Genomic DNA, 17110 nt, shown 5'->3' with positions numbered 1-17110 from the left:
CCTCACCGACCTCAATGCGGGCACTTCCTAAGGAGTCCCTTGTATGGGCGGGCATGAGCCGGTTATGGCCGTCTCCGTACCTGGAACCCGTTTTCAGTGAGCTAGACGGCCATAATTTCTACTACTCTGTTTTTTGTCTTGTCTTTTTGAGGTTCTATCATTAATGTTTGCATTCATTTTCAGGTTTTGGATCGATGTTGAATGCCCTAGATGACGGCAAGGGCTGCGTGGGTAGGAACATCCGCGACGCGAAGGATACGCCTGCTCTTGAGAAGACTGCGAAGTACTTTCTCTTCCCGATCAAAGTGCGTGCTGAACCGGTTGTTTCGGAGGCTATTTTTGAATCAGGTGCGTATATCCTAAATCCTCCTCCTCTTAACGCGCTTACCTCCGACGGGACGATCGTCATTTTAAGCGACGATTCTGCCACCCTTGAGGAGGAAAGCTCAGATGATGCTCCTGAAATTTCATCTGTCTCACATTTACTAGCAGAACTTTATCGGAAGCGATCTCTTCGCGTTTCCCAAGCGAGCGACGCAGGCGCTAGTTTTGCGGACGCCGAAAAGAAGCCGAAGACGAAGAAACTCCGGACACATCGTCCGAGGAAGCCACCACCGCCCTGCCTTGCGGAACGTCTGGAACGGTGACTGGTTAGTTCTTACTTGTTAATTTTTGTTGTTTATGATAATGAGATCTGACTATGATTTTTCTTATGCAGATCCGTCCATTGCTAAAGGTCATGCGGTTGGTAGGCTATCGACGCCGACACCAAATGTTGAAAAACAGCCGTCGCCTCCTCCAGAGAAGGAAGCGGATAGGCCTGTTACCCCTTCTATTGAAACGACTATTGAGGGCTCTAACGTTCAGCCGGTGACTACCGGATCCCTGGATTATCTTTTCCAGGGTGGGTATGCCACCGGTTCTCAATATGATAACCCTGAAGTCAATGCTGAGGGCTTCAGGGTTAATGAATCTCCTCTACGCTCTGGTCCTCAATTTTACTCTACCTCCTCGCCTTTTACGTCGGGCGGGGAAGGTGATTTCTTATTTGGACCCTCTGTCCATGGAGCTGGAGGGGGTTCCTCACAAGGCGGTCCACAACAGTCTTCCTCCACTCCTGTTCGTCTTAGGACCTCAAGTTCTCAATATTTCGGGAACGTACAGTTGGGAGAGACTATGACTTATTTGTCCCGTCTTGGGACATTGTCAACGGGTCTCGGGTTTCTAATCCCAAGACCTGTATGAGTTTTGTTGAGCATTGTATGCCGCCTGCTGAAGTGGCGTATCAACAAACTCGTTCCCGCCAGGAACTACATACGGACCTGTCTATTTCCTTGACTAACAGCTTAGCCTGTAGTCAGGAAATCTTACAGGAATGGCGAACAATGGGCGGGAAGCTTGGCGCAGCTTCCGAGGCCGTGAAGGTTGCAGAGAAGGAAGCCGAAGAGCAGCGGAAAGCAGCGGTCGCGGCTAAATGGAAACAAGTTGACGCCGAGGCTGCTCTTAAACTGGAAAAAGATCGCAGTGCTGCTGCTGCTAAGAGTTGGAAAGAGGCCTGTGAAAGGTCTAATGCCACTCTTGAAGCTTCCCGAGCTGAAACCCAAAGGAAGAGGGATGAGTTGGGGAAGGCACAGGACGAAGTGTCTAGTCAAAACACCCGGATCCAAGAGCTCGAGGAAGAACTGAATTGCAGAAGGACAATCTGAGCTCAAGGATAAGACTGCTACTGAAATGCAGTCTGCTTATGACTCCTTGCTGCAGTCTAAAACTGAAGCAAGCAACCGCACCTCCGCCGAGTTCCAGGAACTTCGTGGTTGGGCGGAGCGTGCTGAACGGGAAAGGCAGTGGTTCCTCAACCGTGGTCTTGACTTTGTAAGTTTTCCTCGTATACTGTTTATTTTTTGTGTATTCAATTCCATGATGTTGACGAATCTCGTTTACAGGTCATCCGTCATATCAAGAGGAGCACGGAACTAACTGACTGCTTCGTGAACTTGACAACTGCCTCGGAAGGCGTCGGCCGGGTAAAGGGCTTTAATGAAGGGTTGGCGTTTTCCCAATCTGGACATTCTATTGAGAGCCACCCTCTTCATGGCCTTGATGCGGAGCAAGAACTTGGTATGCGGGTCAAAGAATATGACGACCTAATCTTCCCGCTGTAACATATGCTTCCAGAATTTGCCTCGGCTGAAGATGGCGTGAAGCAGTTGGGGTCTACATAGACGAGTCAGAGGATGATGATTCTAATGATGACAAGTCTGAGGATGCTTCTCCAAAAGCTCCGGAAGGCACTTCGGCCCCTAACCCATAGGATAGATGTAGGAGCTAAAACTGAACTTTGTAATTTCTTTTCATGTTTTTTGTAATCACCATTTTTGAATATTAATGAAAAGAACTTCATGTGGATAATATCTTTATGAGATATTTTTGAATTTTGAATCTTTGGTGTAAGTTGGATAGTGTTGATGACGTGGCGGAAAGAGAACTTTAGGCGGTGGCTGACAAGACGTGTAAAACGCCTGTTTGACAGCCTGTAAACACTTTTTCGAGTCTCCTGCCTAATGTGTCACTCATCCCCTGGTCCACATTTCCTCTTTCCTCTGTCAGTCAGACGGTCGCATTAATTGCGATGGGTATAAATAGGCCTTGATGTCTTCAACCCATTCTTATTACTTACAAATTTTCTCCTACGATCAAATCAGAGAACTTTGCTTTCTTACATTCGTTTCCATATTTTACACAAAATGGCTGCCCAGAAGAGAAATCCACCCGCGATCCATGAAGTCGGGTGTGATATAAAAGATAAAGATTTCCAGGATGTTAAAAACGTATATGGCTTTCCACCGGAATGGGAGGTCGAATGTCAATCTAAAGGGGCGTTGGCGACCGCGCCTCCGGCAAAAAAGATTGCCGTTTATCTTGATCATTTTACTATGGGTAATTTTCGGTTACCCGTGACGAAGTTCGTTCGGTTGGTTATGAAGGCTTACGGGCTTCACTTGTCCCAAATTCACCCGTTTGGGATGTTAAGAATTCGAAACTTCGAATTCTGTTGCCAAGCCCATAACTACGACCCATCCGTCAATAAGTTTGCCATTTTTTTATAAAATGACGTACCGTGACGGATGGTATGGTTTCGCCATCACCGGGAAAGGTCCAATTGGCTACGAATGGCTTCGGAGAATTCATGGGTGGAAGTCCAAGTTCTTTTGGATCCGATAAGATGTCATTCAGTTTACTATGACCCGGCGGAAGACAGAAGACGCGACTCCTGAGATCCCAGCCATTGAGTATGAGGGTTATAAATGGTTTGACACATTGACCAAAACATCGACGCCCATGCGCCCTATTCACGAATGAGCAATGGTTCATGCGAAGATGAGTCGGTTGTGGCCGTTTCCTACTTTGGAGCCCTATTATGAGAATTCTGGCGGAGGTAAGTCTTCATTTGCAGCAACCTGGACTTTCCATTTTCTTACTATTAACGTTCACTGATTGCAGGTGAAGGTACGGTTTTTTCTACCCTGCTGGATAGGGTGGAGGCATGATGGTACGCCGCCCTATTGCACGGCATGACGTGCCGTTTTTGGATCGCACGCGGAATAACTTTCTTTTCTCTACTACCCTCACTCCAGAACCTGTTGTCTACGAGGCGATGTACGCGCAAGGTGAGGAATTAGTCAAAAAGTGCGAAGGTATTCCCCAACCCCGCCTTATAACTGTCGTTGCTTCGAGCGGAGTGATAGTACTTCTTTCATCCAATGAGGAGTCATCACTCTGTGAAGAAGGATTATCAAGTGGTGCTATTAATCCTTCACATTCAACTGTAGGTTTGACCCGTAAGCAAGATTCGAAGGCCACCACTGACCCGACTATAGGTGAGGAAGGTGGTCCTCAATCCCTTGAGGGTGAATCTCAAGTTATGGAAGTGGGTGCATCAAAGGTTGCTGGCAAGTGGAAAGCACAACATTCCGATGCTGCCCCTTCCAAGAAGAAGAAAAAGAAGAAGGAGAAGGTCAAGGTTCCGGACTTGGGAGCTCGGCTTCGAGAGCTTTCCGCCCAAGACGTTTCTAAGGGTAAGAGTTGAATCCTTATAATTATATTTGAACTTGTCGCTCCTCGACGACTTAAAAAGTTTTATTTTGGAAATGTGTCAGGTTTTAAGGGTTCAACTGCTGCACAACTTTCGACTCCACCAACCTCTCCATTAAACACTATTCAAGATCCGATCAATTTATCGGATACTTCTCCTACCAAGGAGAAAGAGGTTGGTGAGTTTGAAAATCTCCCCACATCTCCACCTCATCACGAGCACCACTTCCAGAATCAAGGTGGAGTTAGTGTGTTCAAATATGGTGGGCAAGCTTCCTCATCTCGAGTGGATGAGGATACTGCTCCGCACAATCCTCACTGGTCACTGCATCGGAACTCGGTGTTAAGTGATGCGGACGTCTGTCATGAATATCTTCAAGAAAGTCTCCCTCCTGCCGAGTGGGAGCGACAACGTCGTCGCATCCGCCAGGAGCTTTTAGACTCAAATTCTTATCACATGGCGAACACTGTTTCCACCAATCAAGAGATACGTCGTGATTGGTTGGCCATGAATGAGGAGCTAGAAGAAACTGAGCGCAACTTGTTATATGCCAAGAAGGAAGCTCTTAAAGCGTTTACTGACGCCCGGGATAGTCATCGGGCCATGGAGATAGGGAAAGCCGGACACCTTGCTGCTGAGGAAGCTAAGACTGTTCTCCAGAAACTGCTGGATGAACAAGCTGAGCTGATAAAAACCCTTCAAGCTGACTCAGCAGCTAAGGACAATCCGACCTCAATGCCAAGAATCGAGACCAAGCCCTGGAATGTGCTGGTCACAAGATGGATATCATCCGGGCTGAGGCAAATAAGAAGTGGTTCTTGACGACGGCAATTCCTAAGGTATCGAATCTTTTGATTGGCACAAGTGATTCGGACTTATGTGTGCTTACCCATGCTTGTATGACTTAACAGGTTATCACTGACATTCGGAATAGTGACGATCTGGGGACTTGTGTTGCGGTGCTCCTCCGTGCCTCCGAGCAAGCAGGTCGACAAATGGGCTTTGAGGAAGGATATAAATTTGGTTCCGAGGGCCGGGTTCCGGAGGAATATGTGCTGGCCGGCAAGGACACTGCCTCTATCCTTATTGAGAAGGAGTTTGATACTCTGAAGTTTTCCCTTTCCGCCCATATATCGGAGCTCGCGGATAAGGAGGATGACATAGAACAATTAAAGGAGCTACTGGAACTTGATGAGGAGGAAGAAGAAGAGGAAGCCGATAATACTGCGGGAGACGAAAATGTTGCCCCGTAGATGTATATATACTTTCCTTTGTAAATTTTCATTCTTTTGTAATCTCTTTTAATCAATAATAAGAAGTCTTGCTTTCTTCCGGTGCACTTTGTCTTATGTACTATAATATAAGTGTCTGTCCGGAACTTCGTTTTTGTCAATAAAAGATTACAAATTATCGAAATAACATGAAACTAACTCGACATTTTTATACATTAGGAATAAGCCTTCTTACAATAAAAGAACTTGCATAACTTGCTAGTCTATGTAGGCACGCAGGCCAAAATAAAAGAGTAAATGAAACTGCTACATATATCATTTCCTTAGCTGTGCTGCGTTCCAAGTTCGAGGGATTTCAGTCCCGTCTATCTTTTCCAAATTGTAGGCACCTTTAGACAACACTTGTTTAACTTTATAAAGTCCTTCCCAAGTTGGGGCCAACTTGCCCGGAGGTTCCTGACCGGAAGCCTCGTTATTGCGGAAGACGAAGTCTCCCGTATCGAACTCGCATTTCTGGACCCCGGGAGTTGTAATATTTCTCAAGCTGTCGCTTATAATTGTGCTCGCGAATCAATGCTAGTTCTCTTCTTTCCTCCAACAGATCCAGATTCATCCTGAGTTCGTGATCGTTATCATTAATTAGCAGAACTCTTGCCGATTGAATCCCAATCTCGCCGGGGATCATGGCTTCAGTGCCATAGGTTAGGCTAAATGGTGTTTCCAAATTACTGGAGTTCTTTTGGGTGCGGAAGGCCCAAAGTACATGGGGCAATTCATCAACCCAACCCGTCCGTTTAGTACCCAACCTTGCCTTGATCCCTTCTTTGATAGTTCGGTTGGTCCTTTCGACCAGACCATTTGCTTGCGGATGAGCTACGAATGTAAAGACTTGGGTGACTTGAAGTTCTTTCAACCATTCCTGTAGTCCGCTATCAGCAAATTGGGTTCCATTGTCACTTACCAATTCTTGCAGGAGACCGAACCGGCAAATGATGAATTCCCAAAGGAATTTTTCACGCTTGAAGCCGTTATTGATGCAACCGGTTTGGCTTTCACCCACTTGGTGAAGTAATCAATGGCCACTATCAAAATTTAACCCGTCCCGGGGCTTCTAGGAAAGGTCCCATAATATCAATAGCCCATTTTTGGAACGGCCAGGTGGATGTTACTGGAATCAGTTCATTCTTTGGACGCAGGGTGTTTGGAGCATGGCGCTGGCATGAATCACACTTTCTGATTTCTTGCACAGCGTCCAAATGCATACCCGGCCAGTAGTACCCTGCGTTCATGATTTTTGCAACTGTCATTCTTGGTCCCGCATGCAATCCTCAAATGCCTTCGTGAATTTCTCGGATCAAGTAATTTGCATCTTCTGCGTCTACACAACGTAGTAGCAGACCAAGGAATGATCTCCGGTATAAAATGCCATCAGTCAACTGGTAATTCAAGGCTTTATGCTTAATATTCCGAGCCTCAGCCTTTTCTGCTGGGAGTGCTCCGGAAGATAAGTAAGCTTTAATTGGCGTCATCCAAGATTCAACGCATGTTTGGATTACCAGGACTTGATTTTTTGGGACGGATGGATGATCTAGAACTTCCACACGAATATCTTTGGCAAAATGCTCAAAATTCGTTGAAGCTAGTTTGCTAAGAGCGTCCGCCGATTTGTTCTCACTCCTCTTAATGTGAACAATATTGAAAGAGGAAAATTGGCGAATCAAGACCCTTGCTTGCGACAAATAAGAAGCCATGATATCATTCTTGGCTTCATATGTTCCGTTTATTTGTCCCGCAATTAGCATGGACTCCACCCGTGCTTCCAAATGTTTCACCCCAAGCTTTTTCGCTATCTGCGGTCCTGCCAGAAAGGCTTCATATTCTGCCTCATTATTGGTACTTTTAAAGTCTAGCTTGATGGTGTATGTAAATTCATGCCCCTCAGGGTTGACTAGCCTTAAGCCTGCACCTGACCCTTCACTGCTCGAAGCTCCGTCCGTGAACAGTGACCAAACTTGCCCTTGTTCCAGAGGTGATTGGGGTTGTTGTTCAATTAAACATTATTGTTCTTTGTTCTGCAGGACTTCTGTAACAAAGTCCGCCAGCACTTGCACTTTGATTGCCAGTCTTGGTTTATATTCTATCGAATGTTCACCCAATTCGATAGCCCACTTTGCCAATCGCACAGACAATTCGGGCTTACTCAACACGTTCTTGAGTTTGTATCCGGTTAACACATTGATGGGGTGACCCTGGAAATATCTGCGGAGCCGTCTGGCGGCATAAACCAATGCCAAAACCAACTTCTCTAACATCGAATATCTTGTTTCTGGATCTGGAAATGTTCTACTGACGTAATAGATTGGAGTTTGAACATTTTTCCTATCTGTTAATAGGACGGCCACACGGCAATGTCGGATGCCGACAAATATAGTGTTAGTGGTTCACCCGCGTGAGGAGCAGTTAACGTGGGTAATTCCATTAAGCACTTCTTGACTTCCTGGAATGCTTGTTCGGCTTCCGGGGTCCATCTGAACTGTGCCTTTTTGAGGCAGTTCCTCAATGTTGAAATGAACGAGTAAGACTTAGCAGCGTGGTTTGCCAGAAACCTGTTTAATGCTACCAATCTCCCGTTAAGTGTTTGGACTTCTTTGAGGGATACGGGAGATGGCATGCGGGCTACTGCTTGTATCTTTTCTGGATTAGCCTTAAAACCCGTGCCTGTAACGATTACTCCGAGGAACTTTCCTTCATCCATTCCAAAGGAACACTTTGCTGGATTCAGCTTCATATTGATGCTCCTCAAAGTTTCCTCTATATCCCTCAACATTTGATCTTCTTCAGTGCTTTTGATCACCAAATCGTCCATATAGACTTCGAGATTCCGAATTATTTGACCCTTGAAAGCCTGTTCCATCAATCTCTGGTATGTGGCCCCCGCATTATTTAACCCGAAAGGCATCATTCTGTAACAGAATGTTCCCTGGTCAGTGCGGAATGCTGTCTTGTCCTCATCACCAGCTGCCATATGAATCTGGTGATAACCTTTGTAAGCATCAAGAAAGCATTTGAACTTAAATGGGGCCACATCATCTACTTTCAAGTCGATCTCTGGAAGTGGGTAACAATCTTTCGGACATGCCTTGTTTAGATCTTTATAATCTATACACATTCTCCACGTTCCGTTGCTTTTTGGGACAATTACTGGGTTGGCTACGTTTGGTACTTGATTTCCAGTATGATCCCGGCATGAAGAAGATCTTGCACCTGCTCATTCATGGCCTTTGTTTGTTCCGAGCCCATCTTTCGCTTCTTTTGCACAATTGGGGTGATTAGTGGATTTACCTTTAGCTTGTGCTCCGAAATGCCCCGCGGGACACCGGTCATGTCCGCGGGCTGCCATGCGAAAATGTCCATGTTCTTTGTCAATAATTGCTTTAAAAATGTTCAGACGATTTCAGAAATAGCCGGACCAATTACTACAGTTTGATTAGGAAATTTCTTGTTAAGAACCCATTTCTCCGGTTCAGTCCTCTAGTTTTGTTTTGGAAATTTATTTGGCCTTGAACTTTCGGTTGTAAAACAGTGTCGATTAACAAGAATTATTTCTACGCCCGTGCAGGCCGGGACCCCTACTGCTCCGTGAGCTGTGGACGGATGGGCATTGAAGTCACCGATTGCCTCTCGTCCGAGAATAATATCATGCTAGGAAGTTGCCGGTAAAACTAAAAATTCTACCTCCTCGGTTCTTGAGTAGACCCCGTCACTAAGTGTGACCGGGAATGTAATGACACCACGTGGGTGCATTATTTCTCCACCAAAACCAGAAACGGGTGCATGAATAGGTCGTAATCTTTCTTTATCATCTTCCTTGAGCTGTTCGAAGCATTGTTCGTACATAATGTCGGATGTACTCCCAGTGTCAAAGAACACATACTGCGACCGATAGTGTCCAAACAGAGCAGTGATTATCAGAGGATTATTATTGCACGGTCCTCCTCTGATACGCGGAAAAATGACGGGCTCGTTTTTCCACTCTTCGTCCGCAAATTCTTTTCTCTTACCACTGATTTGTTGACCTCCCTGAATCATGTGGACGTTCAGATCTTTTATTTGCCTTTTGGCCGCCCTGGTTATCTTTTGCGGGAGGTTTACCAGCCCCTGATCGTACACTTTTGACCAAATGATCTAACTTCCCGTTCTTTACGGCTGCCTCTATTTCATTCCTTAGGGCCACACATTCATTTGTATTATGCCCTATATCATTATGGTACGTGCAATGTTTTTTTACTGTCGAGGAATGACTTCCTCGGTAATGGTTGTGGTTTGCGGAAAGTCAAGTTCTCCGTGGTGAGGATTTCTGAGGGGGATTTTGACAACCGAGTCCGACTGCTGTTGGAAGACCGCCCCGGGAAATTACGTTTGTTTTTGTTGCCAATCAAAGATCTCGCATCGAACTATTTTGGTTGTTATGTGGTTGGTTGTAGTCTTGACCAAATTGTTCCTTTATCTTGTCTATTCGGCCTTGAGGTTTGGAACTCGACCCTTGGCAATTGCTTCTGACTACCGGAACCCAATGTTTTTTCAGTTCTTGCGTACAACTTAGCTGCTGTAATAACTTCATCCCAGGAATCAGGCATTCCGTCTTTTCCGGTTAGCGTGCGAATCAAGGCGTCACTATGGACATTTTTACGAAATGCTCCTCTCAGCATGTCCTCACTAACCCCTCCGATGTTTAGGCTCTCGTTATTAAAACGAGTAATGAAGTCCTCAATGGATTCATTATTTCGCCTTTCAACATCCAATATTTCCGAAGGATCACGCGTATGCTTTCTTTGTTGGCTGAAGTGTTGAGAGAATTTTGCTACAAATTCTTTCCAACTTTTAATCTGTCCACATGGTAATTTCTCAAACCATTCTCGCGCCGCCCCGGTGAATGTTAGTGCAAACATGTGGCACCAATATGGAAGAGTCCAACCACTGACTCCTCCGACTGCTTCAAACCATAACAGATGATCACTAGGATCAGTCATTCCATTATACGTTCCAACCGATGTTGGAATCTTTGCGTTAATCGGGAATGGAGCTGTCGCGATGCTTGAAATATATTTTGATTTTTCTACAAAAGATTCCTAGCGATATGGTTTGGAAAAATCATGTTCAGCACTACTATAGTACTCCGCATGGCGGACGGCTGGTCTTGGGTAGCTAGCCCCTCCATATGAGGGGAGACGACTATCCCGCTGTACTAACTACCTTCCGGACGATATGTTGAATCATGTCCGTCTAGTTCGTCCTCATAAAATGGTACTCGCATATCTATGCGGGGGCGAGGACGTAACCTTGGGATTTCTCCCAGGTTTTGCTCCACTGGTTGACTATATTGAATATGACTTCCCCTTATGGGAGGAGAAATGGATCTCCTGGGAGAGTCATTATACGTTAGGGTGCGAGCATGGAAACGCTCGTTTCGTACCCTACGTTCATACTCAGCTACCAGACTTTCTAGTTGAATGCGGAGCCAGTCATCTGGAGATAAGAGTCCTCCATATCTAGAATTATGCTGCCGAACTCTCCTCTGAGCAGAATCACCGGAATTTTCGTCCAGGCCTAACTCTGTGTGAGTTCGATTAGCATATCTCATAATTCGGTCCAGATCTCCAAGATCGGAACCTCTTGGGGCTGTAACGTGCCCCAAATCAGTAGTTGGTGTAACAACATTTCCGGTGTCTACTGGGGTAACACCTTCTTGTTGAGCAAACAAACCCCGAGCCGTCGAACCTCCTAAGGAAAAATTGTCGTGTTTCAAGGTTGGGAACACGTGAAGATTGTGCTGGAGTCTCCGTCGGCCCTTTAGGTAACCGATTCATATCGTAAAAGAGGACGGAAATTTTTTTTTGTTGTTCTAACAAAGACACGGATGGCGCCAATGAAGAAACACGGATCTGCTCCCCACTAATGGGTACTAAATCCAATGAGTCAACAAGGTAGGATACAGTTAACTGCCAATACGATATGAACACAACTCCCGAAGTCCAGTGACATGAACCTGCAAAACAGACATTGTGAGCTCGTTACGGGAAGGACAAGAGGGGGGTCTTCCCGTAACCACCCTCCGGCGTGAGAATAAGCACAGTTCTGACGAGAGTAAAGTACTTAAGTAAATTGAGAGAGTACAGTGGGAGTGAATGAATACCTCATGGTGATCGAGAGAGTATTTATAGCGAAGGGTGTGGGAAGGTGATTGGGCCAGCTGTCCTTTTCAGAAGATGCTCTCCTAACCGTCTGGACACGTGTCCTCATATGATAGCTTCAGTTTATACGTTGCATGTGCATGTATAACAACCTAGACACGTGTCCCTCAGGTATTGGTTAAAGGAGTAATATTAGCCATGTGCATGGTTATAACGGCCTTGCCAGGTGTCACTGGCTGATTGGTCAAAGGATCACGTATTGCCCAAGAAAGCATCTTGGCAAATCTTCTAGAATGTAATTGGTTATTGACAGCTGTCCCGGAGCATTACCTCATGGTTATTTACGCGGAAGGGTATTCCTTTTTGCGGATGACTTTTGAGCATGCTAGGATGCTTCTGCATGTGCTATGAGAGTGTTTCTTCCTCAAATGATTATGCGGATGGTTCATATGCCCCGCGGGTGCCTTATGAGGGACTTCTGGTTGACCCGCGGACATTACATAAGGGTATTTGGGTCTTTTTGGTACCCTACCTCTATACAATCCATTGCAAGAACCAACAATATAAACATAGTTTGGGAGTACTCTCAATGGCTAATCAAGCTCTAAAAGACTTTTAATGGAATTTTCAAACAACAAATCATGAAGATTGCATGCCTTAACTTTTAGTATTGGCTGACATGTAACATTTTGAGAATACCGACTCATGTCGCGGCTTCTAGTTCTATAAATTAGTCGATGGCGATTAATGTTGGTAGCTGATATAGCAAGATGAGACTTGACGAAATGAGGATCGGAAATTAAAGAGTACCATGACTTGCAAACTGACTTAAACCTTAACACCGATTCAACCAAAAGCTTTAGGAGAATTTGGACAGTGATCTCCGTAAATAGCATAAGAACAGATGATTGAGGATGTTCTTCATCTTCAGATCGTTTATGCTTGTGTTCGAGTGCCATTTTCAGTTTTTTGCTTACGGACCTAGGGTTTTCAACAGTTGTTGGGGTAGGTATATATATATATTCCTCATTTGTTTAGTTTATACTTTATAATATGCCCCTTGTAATTGGCTTGTTTGCATATTTTAACAAAGCATATCTAGGGTGGCAAAGAACTATATCATTGATGGATTTATAAATAAAGCTTACTTTTTTTCCATTTTGGCATTAATCAACATTATGTTAAGTTGTTCATTTAAACATGGGAAAAGATCATAGATGAGTTTTAAATTAAAAAGACTTGTAGAAATGGTTAACTTTGAAGAGGAGGATCAAAGCCATGATTCCCGTTATGGTACCTAGCTTTTGTTGGTGGATATTGAGAGAGAATAATGAATAGCTAGAGTTCTTAATTAGCTCTCTACTCTTAGAGAGGTGGAACCCAATGTTTGGATCTACGTGGTGTACGATAAACGCGGTGGGTTACAAACTTTCTTGTTGTGGAGCAAAGTCTTTGGACCAAGGTTTGCTCCTACAGACTAGTGGTAGGCAAGTGATGCGGACCACAATCTCTCTCTATCACTCACATACACATATAGATATATTATATACATAAATATTAATTATATATTATTTTAATAAGGTTTGTTGTGGAATAAAATTAGGATTTTTGAGAAAAATTTGAAATATGACATGAAACTACGTGACTGTTTGTCAAATTTGTTGTTTTAAATGCTCTTATGATCAATACTAATTATCAGCTATGATGATCGGTTATGAAAACGTTTTAATGAAATATGAATTAAAACATGTAATAACATAAATAATAGAGTTTAGAAACTTGTCATCAAGTTCTAATGACTTACTAGCCCTAAAAAACTTATTCATATAAAAAAGGTGTGTGATTTTTTTAACTTATAAGTCACTTAATTCAATATAGGAATATTTTTTGATTTGGTTCTTCAAATCCAAATATTTGTATTAGTATCTAAAAAGTTCAAAAACAAAAGTTTAATTATATGTAATCTCAATTAAGATCAGATATAAATGACTACATGTCAACATAGAGACGTGTCATATTCTTTCAAATCAGTTAATTATGTGCACTAGATTCGATCAAATCATATAAACCATATGGTATAACAAAAAATGGTCATACGGTCGGAATCTTTTAATTTGTTAGTGCTCAAACTTCAAATTGTCATTTCTTTGTAAGTCAAAACTTTAGTGGTGTTTAGACAAGACAAACTTTATGCATCTAACAAAAGACGAGGGTGTAATTGAAAATATCAAATTGCATACCAAGCTTATCATCACCGTGGGCAAAGGATAGTGATATCCCCCCCCCCCCCCTTCTTATTTTGCACAGTAATGTAGTTGTTTTCGTCAAAAAAATCTATATTCAGTGTGAATTTACTCGTTTTCATCAATAACGTAATACACATATCTATTTTATATTAAATGTGATAAAAAGTTATACGATGATATAACTGCATAATCTTCTCTTTTTTTTCTCCAACTACATCACTACATGGCTATCTATTTAAAAATTAAACTTGAATTAGGCCCACCTCTCCTCCTCTTAACACGCAACGTAGGCGTTACATATGTACTATAGGATGACCATTTAAATAAAATATCCATGTAGTAATATCTCATTATTTTAATAATATAACAAAATGACCCGAAATTAAAGAGTGCCATGACATGCAAACAGACTTACACTGCAACAGTGACTCAAAGGGAAGCCTCGATAGAATTTCAACAATGATGTCCGTCAGAAGCGTGAGAACAGATGGAGGAGATGTTTCGATTACATTTGGCTGTTCTTCGAGTGCCATTTAATACACCGGTAAAGTAACCAGTATTTCAGTGATTAATTACAAACTCATGCTTTGCTCATTTATCATATATTATTAATTTAATTAATAATTAAATAATATAATTCTATATTTTAATAGTGTTTATCCAAATTTACCTAACATTTTTTTCAGCTCTCACAACCACGCTCTAAAAATAGAGCAAACTCACATCTTATAGAAGAGCTATGTGTGAATTCTCTAATGCTTATCGACCAGTATACATCACGCATAAGGGAAAATAGTCCTACGTGACCATTTGGTCATTGAGTGAGACCCCTGGAACACTGCCCACCATTTGGTAACTAGTGACATGAGCTTATTAACCATGGTTACGCTCCTCATTTCAATTGTGGGGGGTGGGGGGGGGAGGGCAATCACATGTTTTTTTTTTCAATTTTTTATAGACAATAACAATGCTTGTCTTTTAAACATAGACAAATTATGGATTGAGTCCTTTAAAAATTTTAGTTTCACTCGTTGTCCTTTATATGAGAATTGCCTCGCTTTTTAGTCATTTACACTAACGATCATTCAAAAACTCAGTTAAATCTGGTCATGTGTCAAGAACATTAAGGTATTAGGGTCAATCATTTTACTTTTTAATATATATTATAAAATTATAGTAAAGAAAATAGATGAAATTATAAGGTGGAGAGAGAAAAAATAATGATTTTTTATAAATCTGGAGAAACAAAGTTTGCCCCTAACAGAAGGTGTTGAGAGGAATTAAGGGACCGGGTGTTTTCGAAACCCATACACAAGTGTGGTTAGGGGTCTTATAATGTTCGCTATAACTTGTAACGGATTCTGATTAATTATGATGAAGTGACGGTTTCAAGTTTGTTCAATCCGAGTCAAGTCAATGATTTGTTAAAGACGTAAATTAATCGTTGTAATGACCTTTTAATACATTCGTATTGCGTTTGAATAAATAATTAACAATTAACAAGGCTGTCAATAATCGATTTTGTATTTAGAGATGTGGCCGGATGGGAGCTGGGTTTAGCCGACACCGAGAATGATTGGCAGTTGGGAAAACAGGAGAGAAAGGAGGCGGGGGCTGTTTGGTTTGGGATTTGACACCATTAGTCCCTAGGCTTTTAAAATGTTAAAACTACACAAAGCTTTAACAAAAGGGGCGTTTGATTAAAAATATGATAAAATAATTGAATTCACAAGTTTACCCTGACTTAAAGAACAAAAATAGACAAGGTTACAAAAAGATACTAAAGGTGGAATGTTTTAGAAACGTGAAGTAGTCATTTGCAATAAATTCAAAAAGGGATTACCCCATAAAAATGGTAACCAACTTTGAAAGTTGTTCCAATTAAGTCACTAATAAAAACTTGGGATATTGGTTTATAATACCCCCAACTTTCACACGTTGGTTAATACCACTCCCAAATTTCGATTTGTTATCCACCACTCCCAACTTTCATCACATTTGTTTTTGTCACTCCCTCACTAACTGAAGACTAACGATGTTAGTTTTTTTTGCTGATGTGTCGTTTTTCAATGACGTGGAACGCCTATGTGGCGGGTTTTAAAAAACTTGTGGGGCCCATCCATAATCAAAATCACCCACAAGCCATCTCTACCACTACCACCATACAATAAACAGCTACCTACAACTAATCAATTTCAAATCAAATAACTATAACACTTAGTGGAATTCTCACTTGAAGTTGAATTAGTTCTTCAAATTCGAGCACCCATCACCATTAATATCAAACCTCCTATCATTGTCATGCCGTTCATGGTGGCCGATCCGTCGTTAATTTCACAAAATACATCACAAACGCCCCTCTAAATTCCTTCTCCTCACCTTCCTTCGTCATCTTCTCAAAATACCCAACCCTAACACTCCATCTTCGTCTGCATCTGATGGCCTCAAACAACCATCTCTCCACCTTAAGGATCGCATGAAACCTACCACCAACCACCGCCACCATTTGCTCCGATTAAGGGTTTTTGCCTGAGAAGAAGCGAACCAATTGGAAAACGTTAGAGCTTAGGGTTTCATAAATTGATGATGATTGTTATATGGTGACGAAGAATGAGAGGATTTATTGCTTGATTTGGGGAATTTGTGATGGGATTTAAGTGATTGTGTAATTTAGGGTTGTTACACCCTGCAAATGTTGCTCAACTGATGTTTGATTAGGATAAAAACATAACCCTGCTAAAATAAGTGATTTCCAAGTTAGCATGCCATGTCAATTAATAAAAGCCACGTCAGCATCATCACTAACGTCGTTAGTCTTCAGTTAGTGAGGGAGTGACAAAAACAAATATGGTAAAAGTTCGGAGTGATGAGTAACAAATCGAAAGTTTGGGAGTGATATTAACCAACGGGTGAAAGTTGAGAGTATTAAAAACCAATATTCCTAAAAACTTTTGTTCCAATCAGGTAATTGAACTTTCATTTTTGTTCCAATCCTAGATATTTTACCTGGATAGCGGTAATCTAAGTTTTTTAAAAAAAAACCTAAAAAAATTCAAAAAAATTAATAAATAACCATAATTCAAAATATAAAAAAAACAAAAAAAGTAAAAAAAACTAAAACATTTCGTCCGTTGTCCTCGTTCAACAAACAACAAAACAAAAAAAACCGACCCGAAACCCGTTCTGACCTTTCCGGCCTGGACCCATTTTGGTCAAAACCGACCCGAACCTGTTGACCCTGACCCATTCCGACGCGAACAAAACAACCCATTTTGATCAAAACGTGCTGAAACAAGCTGTTAAGTGCTGAAAAGAACCAAAAAATTGCTTAAACGAGCTGTTAGGTGC

Source organism: Bidens hawaiensis, unplaced genomic scaffold, assembly GCF_021521415.1.
Source record: "Bidens hawaiensis isolate Kalapana, Puna unplaced genomic scaffold, B.hawaiensis_p1.1 tig00002553_1, whole genome shotgun sequence".
NCBI lineage: Eukaryota > Viridiplantae > Streptophyta > Magnoliopsida > Asterales > Asteraceae > Bidens > Bidens hawaiensis.
Note: the sequence above shows the minus strand (reverse complement) of the source record.